This window comes from Solanum lycopersicum, chromosome 10, assembly GCF_036512215.1.
Source record: "Solanum lycopersicum chromosome 10, SLM_r2.1".
NCBI classification, from domain to species: Eukaryota; Viridiplantae; Streptophyta; class Magnoliopsida; order Solanales; family Solanaceae; genus Solanum; species Solanum lycopersicum.
This window is the reverse complement of record NC_090809.1, coordinates 36414029-36433831: the sequence shown is the minus strand read 5'-3', so window position 1 is coordinate 36433831 and position 19803 is coordinate 36414029. Positions and strand designations below refer to the sequence as shown.

General features: G+C 34.9%; 1 long non-coding RNA gene across 2 annotated transcripts; it reads right to left on the bottom strand.

Annotated features, from left to right (window-relative positions):
• Positions 1-11756: 11756 nt before the first annotated feature.
• On the bottom strand, positions 11757-13759 carry LOC104649688 (uncharacterized). Of its 2 annotated transcripts, none has more exons than XR_011212110.1 (2): positions 13313-13759; positions 11757-12444 (listed from the first exon to the last, which is right to left on the bottom strand). It is a non-coding gene; the product is annotated as an uncharacterized lncRNA (long non-coding RNA). The 2 variants fall into 2 exon arrangements; XR_743594.4 differs by having other exon boundaries at positions 11757-12441.
• Between the last annotated feature and the right edge of the window lie 6044 nt (positions 13760-19803).

The window sequence follows — 19803 nt, the reverse complement described above, 5'->3', positions numbered from 1 at the left end:
TTTTCCGGAATTGATTATTGTTGCTTTGTGATTTATTCAAATAAATTTCTGGATTTTGTTCATTCTCATCAAAGTAAGTGCATAAATTCTTACATTGTTATTATAAATTGTGTGATTATTAGCATGGGTAGCTAAACTCCATAACTAGGGTTGTGGGAACCATGGGAAAATAACAAGGTAAAACCTAGCTAAAATAATGATTCTAGAATAGTGTCTTGCATGTATTGATAATTCTTTCGCTTAGAAGTCTTTTTAACGGATGGTCAACGTTAGAACTCGCCTTATTGCTACTTGTGGACCAAGGAGGTAGATAATAGGAAAAGAATTATCAACATAGATTAAGTGTATACTATCTAATAGGCTAGTGTCGGTTGGTACGAAGTAACATCTTAGTCAAATATGAAATATGATGCTTAATATGAGGTAAAGATAAGGTTTAGTAAAGCAACATACGTAGTCGGACCAAAGTGCGGTGTGAAATTCACTAGATGCCGGACCAAGGATTTAGAGATACCTAACTTATCGCTTTGCATTCAAGATACTAGGAAAGAATTGTTACAACTAGAATTACCAAGTTAGGAGTCTATTCGAAACACTTACACCCTAGTTACTCTCAATACTTGATTAAACTCCAATACTTAAACCTGTCACTTGTTTACTTTAATTTAGCTAATTGCTTTCATTAATCAAAGCCCCCATTTTGTTATTTATTTTCGATAAATAATTGACTAAATAGAAGTAATAATATAATAAAGTTAAATCTAAACTATTTTCCTCGTGGGAACGATCCCGACCTCACTAGTTGGGTTCTTTAGTTGATGCAACCGCTTTTAATTCGTTTCCAGAAGTAAATTTGAGTGTATCGACCGTCGTGAGAAGATAATGTTTGCTGAAGAGAGTTGGGGAATTCAGAGCAAGTGTGGAACTATGAAAGCTCACGAAGGACCGTCATAGCCACGATGGTCCGTCCTGCACATTCGTCAATGCTAATAGAGAGTAGTCCCAATACCCAACTTCAGAAGATTTTAAGTGTCGTGGAATGAAGCCCCTTGACGGACCATCGTGCTTGAAAATGTCCGTCACACCTATCCATCGAGGGTAACATATAGTTGATGAAGAAAAAAAGCTGAAAAAGAGCTATGTATGGATAGACGGAAGACCACGACAGTCCGTTACGACGGTCGTCGACTCAGATGCATTTTTGGCAGATTTTTTCTTAAATAGATTTCCCTCGTGTATTAGGTTTTATTTCTCATAAATAGTCTTAAAAACCTCCTCTTTGGTGTTAGACTATTGGATAATTTTCAGTTTTATATTCTTAGTGTTGAACTTTCAATTTTGGGATTTGATATTACTTTTTCTGGAATCGATTATTGGTGATTCGTGATTTGTATTCAATTAACAGTTCTGGATTTGTTCATTCTCATAGAACTATGTACATGAATTCTTACACTATTATTATGAATTGTGTGATAATTAGCATGGGTACCTAAACTTTATAACTATGGTTGTTGGAACTATGGGAAAATAAAGAAGTAAATCCTAGCTAAAATAACGATTCTAGAATAGTGTCTTGCATTTATTGATAATTCTTTCGCTTATTTTTTAACAGATGGACAACGTTAGAACTCGCCTTATTGCTACTTGTGGACCAAGGAGGTAGATAATAAAAAAAGAATTATCAACATAGATTTAGTGTATATTATCTAATAGGCTAGTGTCGGTTGGTACGAAGTAACATCTTAGTCAAATATGGAATATGATGCTTAATATGAGGTAAAGATAAGGTTTAGCAAAGCAACATACGTAGCCGGACCAAGGTGCGGAGTGAAATTCGCTAGATGTCGGACCAAAGATTTAGACATACCTAACTTATCACTTTGCATTCAAGATAATAGGAAAGATTTGTTACAACTAGAATTACCAAGTTAGGAGCCTATTGGAAACACTTACACCCTAGTTACTCTCAATACTTGATTAAACTCCAATACTTGAACCTGTCACTTGTTTACTTTAAATTAGCTAATTGCTTTCATTAATCAAAGCAACAATTTTGTTATTTGTTTTCGAAAAATAATTGACTAAATAGAAGTAATAATAGAATAAATTTAAGTCTGAACCATTTTCCTCGTGGGAACGATCCCGAACTCACTAGTTGGGTTCTTTAGTTGATGCAACCGCTTTTAATTCGTTTCCAGAAGTAAATTTGAGCGTATAAACCGTCGTGAGAAGATAATGGTTGCTGAAGAAAGTTGGGGAATTCTGAGCAAGTGTGGAACTACGGAAGCTCACGACCGACCGTCATAGCCACGACGGTCCGTCCTACACATTTGTCAATGCTAATAGAGAGTAGTCCCAATACCCAATTTCAGAAGATTTTAAGTGTCGTGGAACGAAGCCTTTGACGGACCGTCGTGCTTGCAACGGTCCATCACACATATCCATCGAGGGTAACAGAGAGTTGATGAAGAAAAAAAGCAGAAAAAGAGATATGTATGGATAGACGGAAGACCACGACGGTCCGTTACGAGGGTCGTCGACTCAGATGCATTTTTTGCAGATTTTTCTTGAATAGATTTCCCACTTTTATTAGGTTTTATTTCTCATAAATAGTCCAAAAAACCTCATTTTTGGAGTTAGACTGTTGGATAATTTTCAGTTTAATTTTCTTAGTATTGAACTTTCAATTTTGGGATTTGATATTACTTTTTCCGGAATCGATTATTGGTGATTCGTGATTTATAATTAATAAAAAATTCTGGATTTTGTTCATACTCATAAAAGTAAGAACATGAATTCTTACACTATTATTATAAATTGTATGATTATTAGCATGGGTAGCTAAACACATAACTATGGTTGTGGGAACCATGGTTAAACAAAAAAGTAAATCCTAGCTAAAATAACGATTCTAGAATAGTGTCTTGCATTTATTTATAATTCTTTCGCTTAGAAGCCTTTTTAACGGATGGCCAACGTTAGAACTCGCCTTATTGCTCCTTGTGGACCAATGAGGTAGATAATAAGAAAAGAATTATCGACATAGATTTAGTTTATACAATCTAATAGGCTAGTGTCGGTTGGTACGAAATAACAACTTAGTCAAACATCGAATATGATGCTTAATATGAGGTAAAGATAAGGTTTATCAAAGCAACATACGTAGCCGGACCAAGGTGCGGAGTGAAATTCACTAGATGCCGAACCAAGGAATTAGAGATACCTAACTTATCACTTTGCTTGCAGGATACTAGGAAAGAATTGTTACAACTAGAATTACCAAGTTAGGAGCCTATTGGAAACACTTACACCTTAGTTACTCTCAATACTTGATTAAACTCCAATACTTGAACCTGTCACTTGTTTACTTTAATTTATATAATTGCTCTCATTAATTAAAGCCCCCATTTTGTTATTTGATTTTGATAAATAATTGACTAAGTAGAAGTAATAATAGAATAAAATTAAGTCTGAACCATTTTCCTCGTGGGAACGATCCCGACCTCACTAGTTGGGTTCTTTAGTTGATGCAACTACTTTTAATTCATTTCCAGAAGTAAATTTGAGCGTATCAACTTTCGTGAGAAGATAATGGTTGCTGAAGAAACTTGGGGAATTCTGAGCAAGTGTGGAACTAAGAAAGCTCACGACGGACCGTCATAGCCACGACGGTCCGTGCTGCACATTCGTCAATGCGAATAAAGAGTAGTCCCAATACCCAACTTCAGAAGATATTGAGTGTCGTTGAATGAAGCCTTTCGACGGACCGTCTTGCTTGCAACGGTCCGTCACACCTATCCATCAGGGGTAAGAGAGAGTTGATGAAGAAAAAAAGCAGAAAAAGAGCTATGTATGGATAGACGGAAGACGACGACGGTCCGTTACGAGGGTCGTCGACTCAAATGCATGTTTGGCAGATTTTCTCTTAATTAGATTTCCCTCGTTTATTAGGTTTTATTTCTCATAAATAGTCCAAAAACCTCATTTTTGGAGTTAGAGTGTTGGATTATTTTCAGTTTTGTTTTCTTAGTATTGAACTTTCAATTTTGGGACTTGATATTACTTTTTCCGAAATTGATTATTTGTGATTCGTGATTTATATTCAATTAAAAATTCTGGATTTTGTTCATTCTCATAAAAGTAAGTACAGGAATTCTTACACTATTATTATGAATTGTGTGATTATTAGCATGGGTACCTAATCTCTATAACTATTGTTGTGCGAACCATGGGTAAATATAAAAGTAAATCCTAGCTAAAATAATAATTATAGAATAGTGTCTTGCATTTATATATAATTCTTTCACTAAGAAGTCTTTTTAACGGATGACCAACGTTAGAACTCGCCTTATTGCTACTTGTGGACCAAGGAGGTAGATAATAGAAAAAGAATTATCAACATAGATTTAGTGTATATTATCTAATAGTCTAGGGTAAGTTTGTACGAAGTAACAACTTAGTCAAATATGGAATATGATGCTTAATATGAGGTAAAGAGAAGGTTTAGCAAAGCAACATACGTAGCCGGACCAAGGTGCGGAGTGAAATTCACTAGATGCCGGACCAAGGATTTAGAGATACCTAACTTATCACTTTGCATTCAACATACTAGGAAAGAATTGTTACAACTCGAATTACCAAGTTAGGAGCCTATTGGAAACACTTACATCCTAGTTAGTCTCAATACTTGATTAAACTCCAATACTTGAACCTGTCACTTGTTTACTTTAATTTAGCTAATTGCTTTCATTAATCAAAGCCCCCATTTTGTTATTTGTTTTCGATAAATAATTGACTAAATAGAAGTAATAATAGAATAAAGTTATGTCTGAACCATTTTCCTCGTGTGAACGATCCCGACCTCACTAGTTAAGTTCTTTAGTTGATGCAACCGCTTTTAATTCGTTTCAAAAAGTAAATTTGAGCGTATCAACCGTCGTGAGAAGATAATGGTTGTTGAAGAAAGTTGGGGAATTCTGAGCAAGTGTGGAACAAAGGAAGCTCACGACGGACCGTCATAGCCACGACGGTCCGTCCTGCACATTCGTCAATGCTAATAGAGAGTAGTCTCAATACCCAACTTTAGAAGATTTTAAGTGTTGTGGAACGAAGCCTCTCGACGGACCTTCATGCTTGCAACAGTCCGTCACACCTATCCATCGAGGGTAACAAAGAGTAGATGAAGAAAAAGCAGAAAAAAAGCTATGTATGGATAGTCGGAAGACCACGACGGTCCGTTATGAGGGTCGTCGACTCAGATGCATTTTTGGTAGATTTTTTCTTAAATAGATTTCCCTCTTTTATTAGGTTTTATTTCTCATAAATATTTCAAAGAACCTCATTTTTGGAGTTAGACTGTTGAATAATTTTCAGTTTTATTTTCTTAGTATTGAACTTTCAATTTTGGGATTTGATATTACTTTTTCCGGAATCGATTATTGGTTATTAGTGATTTATTCAATTAAAAATTCTTGATTTTGTTCATTCCCATAAAAGTAAGTACATGAATTCTTACAATATTATTATGAATTGTGTGATGATTAGCATGGGTAACTAAACTCTGTAACTATGGTTATGGGAACCGTGGGTAAATAAAAAAGTAAATCTTAGCTAAAATAACGATTCTAGAATAGTGTCTTGTATGTATTGATAATTCTTTCGCTTAAAAGTCTTTTTAATGGATGAGTAATGTTATAACTCGCCTTATTGCTACTTATTAGACCAAGGAGGTAGATAATAGGAAAAGAATTGTCAACATAGATTTAGTTTATACTATCTAAAGGCTAGTGTTGGTTGGTACGAAGTAACAACTTAGTCAAATATCGAATATGATGCTTAATATGAGGTAAAGATAAGGTTTAGAAAAGCAACACACGTAGCTGGACCATGGTGTGGAGTGAAATTATCTAGATGCCGGACCAAGGATTTAGAGATACCTAACTTATAAGTTTGCATGCAAGATACTAGGAAACGATTGTTATAGCTAGAATTACCGAGCTAGGAGCCTATGGGGAACACTTACCCTAGTTACTCTCATTACTTGATTAAACTCCAATACTTTAACCTGTGACTTGTTTACTTTAATTTACCTAATTGGTTTCATTAATTAAAACCCCCCTTTAGTTATTTGTTTTCAGCAAATAATTGACTAAATAAATGTAATAATAGAATAAAGTTAAGTCTGAACCATTATCCTCGTGGGAACGATCCCAACCTCATTAGTTGGGTTCTTTACTTGATGCGACCACTTTTACTTTGTTTCGAGAAGTAAATTTGAGCGTATAAATAACCTTTATATTATAAGCATATTAAAACATCATAAACCATATAATAGATCATACTTAGCTCATTCTCCTCTTTACTGAAATGAACTACATCAAAAGCCACCTACAAGTAAATTTGTGCACAGCTAAAGTAGTATCACATACTACTACCAAAGCTAACTACATCTATTTGGTCATTCTTGTTCATAATCCACTTTCATAAATATGATCTAACTTCATTATAACATATGAGAATTATGCCCCAAGACACCTCAAAGAACACTTGTGGGATGCATGTGAATCATCTCGTACTACTTCCTAGTAAGTATATCTTGAAGTCAGCCTATCTTATTTCATTTCATGTTAGAAGTCTCTAGTAAACCTACTTTATACTGACAAGGAACTATCATCCTAAGTCAATAAAGTCATGGAATACAACTATTGTCACCATCCAAGCTAAGCATATATCATGTAGGGGTCATGTCATAGGTAGTTTCAAGCCATACGTGTGCCATATATATGTATATATGTATGTATGTATGTATGTATATATGTATATATGTATGTATATATATATATATACACATACATATATACATATATATATATACATATATATATATATATACACACACATACATATATATATATATATATTTATATACATACATACATACGTACATATATATATATATATATACATACATACATATATATATGTATATATATATATATGTATATATATGTATATATATACATATATATATATATATATATATATATATATATAGCATCTCATACTACCATCCATAATAAGTACTTATATCGACTAACCTAATCCAAGATAACTTATTTCGCAACCTTGTCTACAAAGATCATCACAATACCATAATAGACCTACTACCATGGAAAGCACACCATCATACTTACCAAGCTAATTAAGGAAGATACAATCATCCTAACCACCATGCAACAAATCATGTAGATGCAAGCTAATCCATAGGAGATAATAAATCCTCAACCCTAAGCTACAATGAGAAACTAATCCCAAAATATTTCATGAAATGCACCTTACATGCAAATCATGCTACCATTAGGAGAGTACATACATTTCTCCTAAAGCTACCATGATATGGCTTGGTCGAAGCCAAGTAAAATTATCATGAAGGCACTCTATTCATGATACTTAAAGTTATACTTAGGAGAGTTTCATAACTAAATCACAAGCCACCATGAGAACCATCATTCTCAAGCTACTATGAACATGCATCCTTGCAACACATGACCAAGATACACATGGGAGAACTTACTTCCTCCTTCCAGAGCTACCATGAGATTCATCACCTCAAGCTACCATGAAGGAGCCATGCTCAACCTCAAGATACTACACCTTGGTCTTATCTTACCAAGTAAAAAACGCAAGATATAACCATAAGGTCCATCTTCAAGCTAGTCTTAGTCTTTTCATGTCTTGATTCATTTAGGTTGTTAGGTCAACCTACAATCCATTTAAGTGAAAGAACTTTTTTCTCCTAATCATGTTCATGTCTAAGTGTATAAGAAAAAGGAAACATCATCACAATCATCTTCACAATGGCTTCGCCCCAAAAGCCCTAGCAACAAAGGCATATAATCCCTACAATCGACTACTACCGCTGAAGCATTCATAGTAGGTGTAATTCGCATTCATGACAATCCTTGCTCTACTGTCACTGATCGAGACCCACAATTCTTCCATTCTTTTTTGACAACAATAAATGATTTGTAGGGTTCAAAATTGGCTATGAGTCCTTCATATCATTCCCAAACTAATGGACAGTCCGAAGCCATAAATAAGTGTCTTGAACAATATCTTCGTTGTTATGTTGCTGATTCTTTAACTAAGTGGGTAACCATGGTGCTTTGGGATGAATTCTGGTACAATAATTCGTACGAAATGTCATCTTGAATGACACAGTTTCAGGGGTTGTATGGGTGAAAACCCCCAACTATCGCTCAATATATATAGGGAAGCAATGATTGTTAATTGGTGGAGGCCTACTTCATTTGGCGTGATATAATTCTAGCATTTTTGAAAAATAATTTTCTCAATTTCAATCAAGTACGATCATGTATGAAGATAAACATTTTATTGAACTAGTGTTTGCAGTGAGATTGGGATTTTGTAAAACTGAAACCGTACCAACAACTTTCTATGTGGCATCATAGGGGTTAAGCTTGGACTGCGATAGTTTTGTCATTTCAAGTACATCACACGTATTAGAGATGGGGCATATAAATTGGAGCTTCCTGTCGAGGCCAAAATTGATCCTGTGTTTCATATTTTAGTACCTAAGCATTGGTGGGGGAGCCTATCTGACAAGTAGCACCATTGTCTCTCCAAGATTATCCTAACTAAATAAATGAAAAAACAGACCCCATATTTTAATATTCTCTCTAGGTTCTTACCTCAAATCTCTCCACTCTCTCTATTTTCCCACTAATTTTATCTCTTATATTTCTTTAAGAATTTTTTCCCACTTGTACGATTTCAACATCTGGCAATTTTTTCTGCAAATTGGGTTATAATATCCAATTTTTGTTTCCCTTGTGTCTGATCAGGAGTTGGAACTGCTTCACAACTCTCTTCTTATCGGACTCGGACGGTTTCACTATGGGGTTCAAGATACCTGACCATGCTCTAAGGTTGGTTTTGAAGACTTTTCTTGGATCCATGGAACTTTATGTATCAATTGTAGGATTGAAGTTCTTAACTTTCCGTTATTCTCAATTCTAAATAACAAAAATATATTGTATTTATGTATTCATTATTTAGGTATTAATCATATTGCATAGGTAAAAAGAGGTTTTTAATTTATTTTTCTTATTTTGTATTTACAATAATTGTTTGATTTAATTTCGTATTCATTCTAATGGTGTACCACCAAGTTTTTTTATTTCTATTTATTTTTGTATTCATTCTCAATTCTAAATAACAAAAACGATTTATTTATGCATTCATTATATAAGTAGTCATCCAATTGCATTAATAAAACACATTTTGTATTTTATTTTGCTCATTTTGTATTTTTATATCACTTTGTATAGCAGATAGTGTGTGTTTAGATTTGATTTTGTATTGATTTTTCAATTCTAAATAACCAAAATACAGTTTATTTACGTATTCATTACATAGTTATTCATCCTAGTTGCATTAGTAAAATAGATTTTGTATTTTATTTGGCTTGTTACGTATTTTAAATATCTCTTTTTATACAACCTAGTTTGCATTTAGATTTGAATTTGTATTCTTCCTAATGATATACAATCATGTTTTGTATTGTATGGACTAACTTTTCGATTTGAATGAGTATTTATTGTGCTCAATTTGTAATGTTGTTACGAATGTAACTCCCGAAGGATCGACCACTATTCTAAATATAGTAAGGCGGAGAACTGTTGTTCAGTGGAGCGCCGGAGTGCGGAGGTTGTGAGTTTGTCAAATGCTCGACAAGCTGCTACATTAGCGGCGCATAAACTATGTTCGTCAACCAAGTTTGTTCAGTGGTCGTAAGCTCTCTTCTAGGCGGGCAGCTGTGTGACAACAATACAGAGAAAGCGGCGCTTTCGTGTAACATGCTATGGTCTCAACGCCCTTACGAGGTAGTGATGAGTTTCACTCTCAATTTTAAAGGCAACAAATTTGTATTACATTATTATTATTATGTAGTCATCATAATTGTATGTCACTCCAATTTATATTTAAAAATTACATTTCAAAATAATGACACTGTGGTATGTCTTCCGAAATCCCCCGACTCCTGATAAGATTGTACCTCCCTATAGTCAACAAATAAGTGTGTAACATATATATATATATATATATATATATATATATATATATATATATATATTAATGTTTTAATAAACAAATATAAGTTTATGTGTCTTCTTATTCCTTTTTACTTTGGTGCATAATGTTCAGATTATTTGAATGATTCGAGGTTGGTGAAGGTGGGTTGATCGAAGCAATGATAGTTCACCAAGCTATGGAGAAAGTGAAGATCATTCAAGAAAGGTTGAGAACAACGCAAAATCGTCAGAAATTCGACACTTATGTTAGGAGAAGAGACTTGGAGTTTGAGGTGGATGATTGGTGTACTTGAAGGTTTCATCCACGAAGAGTGATAGGAGATTTAGCAAGAAGGGGAAGCTTAGTCTCCGATATATTGGTCGTTAAGAATGGGAAATTTATCTTAACATTTTCCTTTGAGGAGAACATTTGATTTTATTAAATTATAAAAAAGAATAATTCAACTTTTAGAAGCAAACATTTATGGAAATCTACCTCAAGTAGGAAGACATAGAGTAATTTTTTATACCAAATTACCTACTCTTGGTTTATATTAAATTATAAAAAAGAATAATTCAATTTTTAGAAGCAAACATATATTGAAAGCTACCTCAAGTAGGAAGACATAGAGTAATTTTTTATACCAAATTACCTACTCTTGGTTAAGTTAATATAATACCAAATTAAACAAATGTCCTTTCCCTTACACGCATCGTGATAAACTTTATTTATATTATCATCCTACCTAGCTAGATAATTCTAATTTCCAATCTCCTCTTCTCCTTTTATTTTATCGTAATTTTCGAGTATATGAATTCCATGAAGTCCAAAGAGGCATCAACAGTTAACAAAGAGTCAATATTTGATTATTCTAGTGTTGATCGACCTTCTTCATATTTTATTTGTTGGATTACCAGGAAACTTCAATATCAGGTGTTCCTAATGTCTATTAAATTGAAGAAGCAAAGAGTTGTGGATCCACCAAGTAGCTCACTGAATAATTGAAATAGCGATCCTTGATTCACGATTGGGAAACACCCACTACTCGTTCTTCTATATTAGATTTCTCATGACGTCTCAAATATCAAATTTCATTGATGTTTGTCAACGGATCTACATTAAAAATGAAATTATCCATTATTGTTAATTTTGAGATTGAAATTCCCAATTTGCCATTCAAAACTTGAATTACACAGCTAAAAATATGTCTCTAACTTATTGGAATATTCAAAAAATTAATTTAAGGACATTTGGACACATTATTGACCGTGGTCGATTAACTTCAATACACAAACCGTATTGTATTTAATCTTTGTTTGGTTGTAGTAATGAAACCTCAAACATTTGAATCTTTCCTCTTTTACTACACCTGCAGAAGGTGTGGACATTTGTATTTAAATATCCTTTTCATATTTGATTTTTATATAATATCGGTACAACTTCATGCATATTAGAGCATATAAATAATACATGATATGCAAGCTACATATGATCTACACCGGGCTTTTATATGTTTTTCCATTTCATTGCGCCTATAAGACAACGACTCATATGTTTTAAATTTGTAATATTATTCTTTTATTATCTTATCACTTGGCTTAATATAATTGTTAAGTGCTCTCCATATTCCTTTTTTTCTCTTTTTGGTAATTAACTGACTATTTTATGAATCATCAACGACATATACAAAGTATAGTGAGAGTAATTACAGTCAAAGAACATGTGGTATAACGAATTACAATGTTTCACTATGATTAACAAATACACATTTGATATTCACTGTCATGTTCCATTTTAAAAGCAATTCTTTGGTCCTCGTTCTTCCTAATAGTGCTATCCATAGGATGAAAGTTTGTGTGGGGCATGCCACATTAATTGTGACGTACCATACCTCTCCAGGGGACATGTATAAGTTGCCTTCATAACATTGTGTATATTTTTTTATCATAAACATGTCACTTCTTATCAATTGATGACGATTTATAAGCATTGTCCAATATTTTTCATATTGAATATCTCTGTTACTATCCACGAAGCTTGGCCACCTCCATTGTGATCATATATCTAGGTCTTTTACGTAGTAAACGAGAATTAATGAAATCCAGAGCTCCAACACCTTTTCGAAAGCATATCTTCTCCCAAACTACTAAAGCCTTTCTAGAGATCGTAGCTTCACCTGTCCATAGGTAGCTAGGTTCGTTATGCTTCCTCAATCATCTTAATCACCTTTTGTGGTTTGACTCAATTTCTTCCAAAAGTTCCCTTTTTCTTTTACTCAAGATTATTCTTCAGGCTTTAGCAAAATCTTGTTAGTCTTTTTGGTCCTTTGTAAATAGCTTTTACATACTACTAGACAAAATTGTTATAAAATCGTCATTTACTATAATGTTTTTTTTTAAATTTAATTATATACTATGCCAAGAATATATAATATAAACAAGATGTAAATCGGATAGAAATCATATATAATGCGCATAGTTTCTTCAAGGTTGTTTATTATATATTCTATAAATAATATATCTTGGGTTCTTTGATACATATTGAAATTCTCTTGTATTAATCGTTCTAATAATTTTATGTTTTCCATAGTTTCTTTTCAATATTCTAAATAGTCATAGTTCTTTTTAATCTAAATCTATTTCTAAATTGTATATATCTATTCTTTCTATTTCTAATTCTTGTAAATTTATTTCATACCATTCTTGATTTAATATATCTTCTAAATCATATTCAATTATTTTTTCCCATATAACTCTTTTTATGTCATCAATTTATATATCTTTAAGTATATATAAAATCAAAGTTTTATAGCTTCTTATTTCATCGTACTTTGTAAACATATTTTTATTATGCAAGTTTTTCTTCAGTTATTCCTTCCTATCATATCATAATCTAATTAAATCCATATTAGTTTATTATAAACTAGAGTATCGTTATCATATTTTCCGGTCACTACTAGCATCGTACTTTAGCGGATAATTACTACTTATCAGCGCCTCAACCTTGTGTACTCCTCTAACGGCATCCCTCGCCTACCGGTTTCCACTGTGGGATGGCATGGTCTAGCAGTTTTCTCCCTGTTTCCCGTTTACTAGCAAACTAGAATTCATTATTCAAATATTTCTAGTGTATAATAACTAACATAAATTTAATCAATCATATATATGATATTCAGGAATATATGAAATTAGTTCTGTATATCTAATAAACAATATACCTTTAACTCTTGATTTGTCATGCTAGCTGAGATACCTGATTGTATTTCCAATTTTTTCATATGTTTTTCTTAGTTTGTATATTTGAGAGAGCTTTGTATTTTGAGAGAGGGTTTATTAACTTGAACTTTAGTTTGGCATTGCCTGCCTTTCATTTACAATTTGGCAATCTATATATACTAAATCCTAAGTCTGCACATAAGTGCGTCTACTGTACACCTTATGACTTTTGAACAAAACTTTACAAATGGCCGGCTATACACATTGCCCTTTCAAAAAAGCAAAAGTTATTTACTGTACAAAGGAATCTTATCTATTTCTTTTTACATTTTTTATCTCTTTGTCTGCCATCTTTTCTATCTTTATGTGTCTTTTTCTTTTGTCACTTTTTCATTGTCTGGCATATCTGTTTTTCTTTTCTTCATCCTTATCTTATCTTGCATCTTTATCTCCTTGTCCTTATTCTAAATCAACATCTGGTGTTATGTTATCTTCTCCATTGCATTTGGAGCATCTGTGATCTCGATATTTATGTCCAATAAGTTTGCAATATCTGGTTAATAATTCTTCTTAAATAAATTCCTTTTTCAATGCTCTTGTCGTAGGTTGTTCTTGTGGTTTTAATAGTGACAAAATCCGTCGCTGGACTTTATCCATATATGCTCTTCTTAACTCTCTGGAGTTTGAATATATCATAATTTGATCTATAGCGTAATAACTCCATATAGCGTTTCCATTTAAATAGTTATGTGCTAACACTTGTATAATAGTTGATATATCAATTATTCTTTTATTGACATAAAAATTTGGTATTTCTATTTTTGGTATCTCGTTTTGATGTCCAATATCTTCTGGTATGATCATATCTTTTGTTAATCCTATCTTGATAACTTTAATCGGTGACTTAATTTCTTCATACAATATCTCTGCTGGTGCTGTATAAAACTTGATATAAAACAAGTTTCCTCTTGTAACTCTTTTGTATGTGATAAATGCTTTGTATAACTCTGGTATTCCAGTAATTTCTTCTCCGTCGTATGTATATACTGTACTTAGTAGTCCATAATTGTAACATGTTTTTACTAAGTTTAAACTAGTTTTAGGTTGTGCAATCAATCTATTATATCCTTGTAGTTTTTGGGTTATATAATCTTCGTTTGGGTTTTTGGTTTGTGTGGATCTAGGGTTTAAATTTAAATATCTTTGGATCTTATATATGTTTTCAATGTATGATTGTGTGATATAATTGTATCTTTTTTTATCACTATGTATACTAACTGTGTATGTAGAAGTTCGTGGTTCTGTGGGTATATGTTTTTGTGTGTTTTGGGTAAATGGTTTTATAAATAACTGGTTTAAGTTTGTATTTCGTGATTTCTCACTAACTTTCCTGCTTGTACCTGCAACAATATTTAAACAAACGTTATGGATTTTAGGGAGTTTCCCATCGTGTCTTTTTATCTCTGGAATTTTATCGTCTTCCGATCGACGTAGCTCCGCATTTTTCTAATCATGCTGCTGACTTATATTAGCTTTAGACTTCAGGTTATCTTCATTAGTCTTTAGCTTTTGTATCTCATTGTCCATTCTGGCCACTTTGGTACAAAGTGTAATAATGGCTTTGAGTAGCTCGTCGATTGTATCTTCATTTTTTTTCTCATTCTGAGTAGTTTTGTCTTGATAAATAGTCTGCAACACCATTCTTGTTAGTCTTTATTACTTCAATTGTAAATGTAAAGTTTAATATATTTAATACCAATCTTCTAATTTCTTTTGTTGTTACCTGAATCTTGTATTTTTCTGGTTAACCACCATTTTACTTGTGTATTATCTGTTCTTACAATAAATTTGTTATATACAATATATGGCTCAAATGCTAATAAACATTTATATACAGAAAATAATTCTTTCCTATTTATTTCCCATTTTGTTTCTGTATTTGTATATGTGCCTGAATAATATCTACAGTGATATTCTATATTACTATTATCTTATTGATATTTAAATACTCCTCCATAACTCTTTTCACTTGCATCAGTTTCTACTATATAACTAAATTTTTTATCTAATCCGAAAAATATTATTTCGGTAATGTTGTACAGAATAATTATATCTTTTGTATTTGTGTTTGATCTCTATTTTCAAAAAGGTATTCTACATCATTCTTTAGTTTTTGTTGTAATGGTTTTAAGTTTTATGCTAATTTTAGTGTATATTCCCTTACTTGGTTAACTAATCCTAAAAAGGATTGTAATTTCTTTTTTGTATCTAATTGTTCATTTGAGGTTATTATTTTTTGTACTATATGTGTTTGCATCATTATTCCATTTTTATCTATTTGTATTCTGTAACGACTTGTTTAGTCGTTTTGAGCAGCAGATTTTATTTCTGGAAAAACAGGCTGAGGCGACGGACCCCACGATGGACCGTCATGGGCACGACGGACCGTCGCAGGGTCTCGTTTCAAAACACTTAGAAAATCTGAAATTGGGTACTGAAAATCGACTCTCTGAACTACGTAACGGAATGGCAGGACGGACCGTCACCAGGTGTGACGGACCGTCACAGGTGTGACGGACCGTCACCAGGTGTGACGGACCGTCACAGGTGTGACGGACCGTCACAGGTGTGACGGACTGTCACAGACTCTTCAGAGAAATTGAGTCTCTGAACTCTGTGACGGGGCAGCAGGACGGCCCGTCGCAGGTGCGACGGGCCATCACAGACTGCGTAATTTCAGTCTGGGTCGGATTTCTTTATACGTTTTAAGGGACGTTTTAGACTATTCCCACGTTAATTATAAAGTTAGAGGGTTAATGTTAATAAGTCTAATTACTTGGGGGTTAAAAGAGGTAACCTTAAGTTAATTAGTGGCTTGGGTTAAAAGAGGTAACCTTAAGTTAATTAGTGGGTTATTATTGCCATCTTTATTCTTAGTTATATACTAATTAGGGTAAAAGAAAGAGGGTTTGAATAAAGAAAATAGCAAGAACAAAGAGAGGGAAGGAGAATCGATAGAGAGAGACGAACGAAGAGGAAAAACACAAGGCTTTGGGAAATTCTTGCTTGATCACTAGTCTTCGGTGGAGGTAGGTTATGGTTTTTATGCTATTCGTAGTAAACTCTTAATAGCGAATGATATGTATGGGTAGTATTGTAAACCCTTCAATATGCTTAATTGTATGCTTGCATGAATGTGATTATATGATTGTGATAAAATAAGCATGATGAAGCAATTGAATCCTAAATCTTGAAAGATAACCCTAATCTACTTTGTTAATGATGATGCCTTGGTATAAAGGAAGGCTTGATGAACGAAAGTAGTGAGATTAGGGGATCGGGTGCCACGTTCCGGTACCAGGATAGTATATGAGGATCAGAGTGTCACGTTCCAACACCAGGATAGAATATGGATCGGGTGCCACGTTCCGGTACCAGGATAGTATATGAGGATCGGAGTCTCACGTTCCGACACCAGGATAGTATATGGATCGGGTGCCACGTTCCAGTACCAGGATAGAATATGGATCGGGTGCCATGTTCCGGTACCAGGATAGAATGAGGATCGGAGTGTCACGTTCTGACACCAGGATAGTATATTGACGAGCGGAGTGTCACGTATCGACACGAGGGGAATAAAGATAATGAATCTTGAAAGATGTTAATATATTCAAACTAATGAACCGAATTCCCAAATGAGTATGATGAGGAGGCGTGAGTCCTCATTGATGTGTTTGGTGTTGTAACCAAGGGTTATGGTAACTGTAAATGCTGCATGCTAAGGGTATTAGTTGATTTTATGATACTGCTTAATATATACTGTTTTCTATTTTGAGTTGGCCGATGATATCTACTCAGTACCCGTGTTTTGTACTGACCCCTACTTTTATATTTTCTTCTTTGTTAATTGTGGAGTGCAGCAAACCTGCCATCGTCTTCAACTCAACCGCAACTCTAGCCTGTCTTCGTCACATCGGATCTTCAGGTTGAGCTAATGCTTCTAGCTTGGACTGGATCTTCTTCCTCATGTCTTGATGCCTTGAATTTCCGGCATGGACTAGCTTTTACTTGTTTTAGTTTTTAGAATACTCTTAGTCTAGTAATTTGATCATAGATGTTCTTGTGATGATGACTTCCAGATTTTGGGAAATAATAGATGTTGAATTTTAAAAGTTAATGGATTGGTTTTATTTAATGAGTTTGAGTCTTCCGCATTATTTACTGTTGATATTACATTGAAGTGTTAAGGTTTAGATTTGTTGGTTCGCTCACATAGGAGGGTAAGTGTGGGTGCCAGTCGCGGCCCGGATTTGGGTCGTGACAAACTTGGTATCAGAGCATTAGGTTCGTTGGTCTCATCACACAAGAACAAGTCTAGTAGAGTCTTAAGGAATGGTAGGGGGACTCCTTTACTTTTCTTTGAGAGGCTATAAGACTTTAGGAAAATTCCATTCTTTCTTTCTTTCTTTCGTGCTACTACTTGAATCCAATTGGTATCTAGGTGATACAAATTGGTATCTGACCATCTTCACTCTCTTTCGCAGATGGTTAGAACTAGAGCAACGACTACGCCAACACCAACACCAGCACCGGCGGGACAGGGTGCGACTGAGCGAGCAACTGGTGCTGTAGCTCGAGGAAGAGCAGCGGCAAGAGGCTGTGGTAGAGGTAGTGGGAGAACGTCCTCTAGGGGAAGAGGCCGAGCACCTAGCCCATCTGATACTAGGGCAGTGACTCCTCCACCTACTGAGGAAGTAATAAGAGAAGGGGAGGATGGGGAAAATGAACAAGTGTAGAATGAGGGATTGCCACCCCAGCCTACCCCAGAGATGATAAATCAGGTGCTCGCTTATCTTAGTGGGTCTTCTGATCAGGGTCAGGCACCTCCAGTGTTTTCTGCACCAACACCTCCGGTTTCAGAGGTACAACATGCAGCCACTATGGCTCCTCGTATGGATGCCTCATTGGACATAGGCACGTTTCCACGTCTGACTACTGGGCCTATAATGACAAATGATCAGCATGAACTTTTCTGTAAGTTCTTGAAATTGAAACCTCCAGTCTTCAAGGGTGCTGAATCTGAGGATGCTTACGATTTTCTGGTTGACTGTCATGAGCTACTACAAAAGATGGGTATAGTAGAACGGTTTGGTGTTGAGTTTGTGAGTTATCAGTTTCAAGGGAACGCCAAAATGTGGTGGCGGTCACATGTTGAGTGTCAACCAACAGAGGCACCCCCTATGACTTGGGCCTTATTCTCTAGCTTGTTTATGGAGAAGTATATCCCCCGGACATTGAGGGATAGGAAAAGGGATGATTTCTTGAGCCTAAAGAAAGGTAGGATGTCGGTCGATGCATATGAGGCTAAGTTTCGTGCACTATCTTGATATGCCACCCAACTTTGTTTCAGTCCACAAGAGCAGATTCGTCGTTTTGTGAAGGGGTTGAGGTCAGAGCTGCGGATTTCAGCCTTACAGGTAGCGGCTACGGCAAAATCCTTCTAAGAAGTGGTAGATTTCGTGGTAGAGGTGGAAGGAGTGAAGCCAGATGAATTCACCATGGCATCGACATCAAAGAGGTTTCGAAAGGGAGGCGAGTTTAATGGTTCTTACTCTAGAGGACAGGGTTCCGGAGGTTACGCAGTTCGACCCATTCAGTCTTCACTACAGACTGTAGGTGGGAGTCCACCTCCGACCGGTCAACACTTCTCTGAGAGACCTATGAATGAACCCAGAGAGTGCTATGGATGTGGGGAGATTGGACATATTAAGAGATATTGTCCAAAACAGAGTTACAGACCTCCAAATGTTAGAGGTAGAGGTGGTCATGGAAGAGGTCGTCATTCTGGAGGACGCGGTGGTCGAAGTAATGGTGGTCACCAAAACGGTCGGGGTGATGGGAAAACTGGAGCCACTACATCACAACATGGTAGGGGCAACGGACAAACAAACGAAAGGGCCCATTGTTACGCTTTCCCTGGGCGGTCAGAAGCGGAGACATCAGATGCTGTCATCACAGGTAATCTTTCGGTTTGTGATTGCATGACTTCTGTATTGTTTGATCCTGGATCCACATTTTCTTATGTATCTTCTTCATTTGCTAATTGTCAAAATTGACCTTGTGAATTACTTGACATACCTATTCGTGTTTCTACTCCGGTGGGTGAGTCTGTGATAGTTGAAAAAGTATATAGGTCTTGTTTGGTGAATTTTGTGGGGAGCAACACTTATGTAGATTTGGTTATCTTTGAAATGGTTGACATTGATGTAATTCTTGGTATGACTTGTCTTTCTCCGAATTTTGCAATCTTGGATTGTAATGCTAAAACGGTGACGTTAGCCAAGCTTGGGACAGATCCGTTAGTTTGGGAGGGTGACTACACTTCCAATCCGGTGCGTATCATCTCCTTCCTTCGTGCTAAGAAAATGGTTAGTAAAGGGTGTTTGGCTTTCTTGGCACATCTCAAGGATGACATTACCCAAGTACCTTCGAT